Here is a 3,770-nt window from a genome sequence, read left to right on the forward strand (position 1 = left end):
TGGATAGACTCATGAGAGAGAAGCTTCAAACTGGGCCATTCGGTGAGCACTTTGTCCTTTGCATCGCTTGCAAGAAATTGCTTCATGATGGAAACTCGTAAAGTTTTCATGTCTTTGGGACTTTGCTGTTGCCACGAAGGCTAGCCACCATTGACGAGCCGATTTTTGAAAGTGCATAGCTACATGGTGTAGCTTGGAGGACTCTGTGCCCTCGTCTCCAAAGGCCGCATCGAATTGTTGGATGAAGGCCAATACTTTGTCGATAGCACCAAAGGTGCCATCATAGGTGAGAAAAGAGATACTCTTTCCTCCTTCTTGAACTTATTTACCTTTTGTGACCTTCACCATGCAGGGTAAGATTTGCGATGTCCTCCCCTCTTGTATTCTCTAGGAGAATAACCATAGCTTTCATGGAGGAAGGAAGAGAAGAAGAAGAAGAGGATGACCTCTTTCTTGTCCTTTTCTTCCTTTGTTTCCTCTCTTCTCTTTTGGAGTGATGAGGAGAAGGACTATGGGTTAACCGTTTCCTCTTGGGAGGAGTTGGCGATCGTTTAGTCCGCCTTCTTCGTGGAGCCACATCTTCGGAGGAACTTAGGGATTCATTACTTTCTTGATCTTTGGATTCCTCCTCTCGTATGGGAGAGAGTCTTCTTCTGGGGGTCTCATCAAGAGGCCTCCTAAGCTCTCTCTCCTCTTGAAGAGGAAAGGAAATCTCATAAGCACGAAGTTGTTGAGTAATTTCGGCTTGCAAGCGGGGTTGCCCATAGCTTGTTGCAACCTAGTAACAAGATAATTAACAAACATGGGGGCATCATCATTAGCACCTTCATGTGCAAAAATCAAAGTTATCAATGTTCATTCTACTCTCTTGGTTATTGTCAGCCATGTTAATTAAACTTATGGGTTTTACTTAGTGTATGCTTTGGCAATTCAAAACCTTAGTTGCTAGTCCTCTTAGCCTTTGAAAATAGGCACTTAAGTATCTGCACCCACGACTTGAGTTTTAATTATAGAGAGTAGTGGGGTGGGTCTAACATAGCACAATTTTCCAAGGGATAGCTCCTTTCGAACTTCTTATGGCTCAATAATGGTAAAGCGTAGGCAGGTCTAGAAAGACCTCATTATTAAGACCAAAGCTCACAAGGTGTGCATCATATCCTACCTAGTGGGCTCAACAAAATCGATAATAGATCCCAGTCCCACTTACCCTAATATAATTAACAAAATCAACATTAATAGGCTACTTAAGGACCTCTCTTCTTAAGCAGAAAAGAGAAACCAAATGCTCTGATACCAATGTAATGAAAATGGCCTATGATCTTTGAGAATGGTGAAATTAAGAGAACTAGAGTGAGCATTTTTGTGAGATTACTTGAGAACATGGAGGGTGAACTTAATTGATGGTAGCAACATAAACATAGTACTTAATTAACTTGGCATGGACATACTTTTGCAAGAGAGAGAGTATTAGTTAACATGACAATAGTTGAGGACCGGATTTACTTGAGCCGGTCCCCCTCCAAAAACGTTTGTATTATGGATTCTCCAATCAAGAGAGACTTTGTTACGATACAATCTTTGTGTTTCTTGTGACCTTGGTGATGCTATGAAGATGGAAAGCTTCATGCATCACGAGCTTACACATAAACTTTGCAAAAAGCATTAACTATCCAAGCCTCGGTCCCAAGGCCTCAAACACCTTCGAAGGTGGAGAGGAGCTAGCTGGGAATGAGGGTAGGTGAGAGGAAGAGAAACATTCCATAGGAGAAAGAAATAGTTCCTCGCTTATCATCACTCTTCTTGCTTAGCATATCATAATAGCATAGTAATGAAGATGAAGAAGATGGCAAGCTTAAGCATCGAAGCATGGCTCTTGGTTGGATTTGCATTCCATAGCAAGAGTGTTGGTGTAGGCTCTCCACTTCTCAAACAAACTTGGAGAAGGAGATGGAGATCTTGCCTTTTGCATGCACTCCACACAATGAGAGAATGTGTGTGTGTGTGTGAGTGAGAGAGAGTATACCCCCCCTCTCATGCTTGGTCCACACCTCTCTCTCTCTCTCTCTCTCTCTCTCTCTCTCTCTCGTATTATTTTATTTTTCCTTTGGACATGTGTCCTCTTTTTCCTCTTTTGAGAGAAAGAACTTCATTATTTATTTTTATGTATCTAAATTTCATTAGACCCCTTTAAAACCTAACCAATAGCATTCAAGTACATCATGAGGGCCACATGTGGAGGATCATTTGAACATGTGTCTTCTATGTTTATTAAGTCATTTGGTTGAATGGAATACTTCAATGACTTATTCAATCAAGCAAGCATGTGTCTTTTATGCTTCTTAATCCATTTGTTTGAATTGAACACTTCAAGCCTTAACATTTCAAAAACCTTTAAGCATATAAAATCACCTCAAGCTTGGGCAAGGTTCCCACAACCACTTTAAGCGTCTTAGCACCTCATGCTTGGGTACGATTCCCACCTCGAGGTTAGCCCTAGCTTGCGTAAGGTCAAAGGACTTTTTAACACTAACTTTTGGAGGTCTTAATGAAGCTAACCCTAAGGTCTTTTTAAGCTCCATTAGGTAGCATTGCTCTTTGATAGACCATCTCTCATTTGGACCCCTTTACCATTGGTCCCATGTTGAGATAGATCCGTAAGCACATGTCTATATTCTAACCCTTGTTACAGTTCATTATCCCACATTAATTAAGCATTTTAATTATATATTAGATTTTATGACATATCACAAACATCAACTAAGTGACTGTCACTTGCAGCTTGTACGATGCAATTACGCAATACTTATTACAATGTACATGTACTTCAAACACAATATATGCAACTTGTATATGATATTACCTGAAAATTCAATGCCACAACGTGAATTGATCAATGCCCATTGCCAAGACTACACCCTCAACCCTAAATCAATGAGCACATTTAGTATGCGAGCATTGGCAAACTATGAAGTTGATCTTTTTATGCGGCATATACAATGGGGTTGTTTTATCCTAAGGGGCATTTATTGCCACCACAATTACATGCCTTCATAGTGAAAGGGATGGTTTTACGACACTTCTTTGTTCAGAAGCGATATTTCCTTCATAATTGGTAACTCAGGCATACATGGTTTAACAAGAAGCAACATATTGTTGCTACTTTTAGTCATGAAGGTGGGTCTATGGACTTTTTGTAGCTTCGATTGAGTTGTGTTTGCTTAAACAACTTATAATTGATCTGGTTGTTAGTATGCAATCCCTTGCGGTATCTTCATTAACAGCCAGACTGTGTTGGTGTTTCATGCTTGCAACACACACACATTGAGGTGTGCTATCATTAACCTGAGAGATCATTCTTACTTATGGGTCTCTATGTAAGATACCTTGTGACTATTCTCAAGGGCTCCGCCATTTGAGAATTCAAACCTTTGGGTATACTCCACCTTGTGAATTGATACATTAGGGACTTGCACTTCCTTATATATGAGTGTCGACGCATGTTCATTGCATCACTCAAGAGAGGATTTGTTCGCATATATGATAGTGATTTGTGTGGTAGGATTACTAGGTGCTTTTTCCCTCATTGTAATGTTTTTTTGTATATAGGTCCATCTTTCTAGGAGCACATTTATTTATAAACCATCCTACAAAAGAATTATTGCCACCTAGTCTATATAAACATCTGATTTGGTCATCAAGAAACTAGAAGTGTCATAGCTCTTTATTTGAATTGCTATTGTATAAGAGCTGGTGTTGCATTTATACGTCGT

Source organism: Adiantum capillus-veneris, unplaced genomic scaffold (genome assembly GCF_014529385.1).
Source record: "Adiantum capillus-veneris isolate H3 unplaced genomic scaffold, ASM1452938v2 Hic_scaffold_325, whole genome shotgun sequence".
Taxonomy (NCBI): Eukaryota; Viridiplantae; Streptophyta; class Polypodiopsida; order Polypodiales; family Pteridaceae; genus Adiantum; species Adiantum capillus-veneris.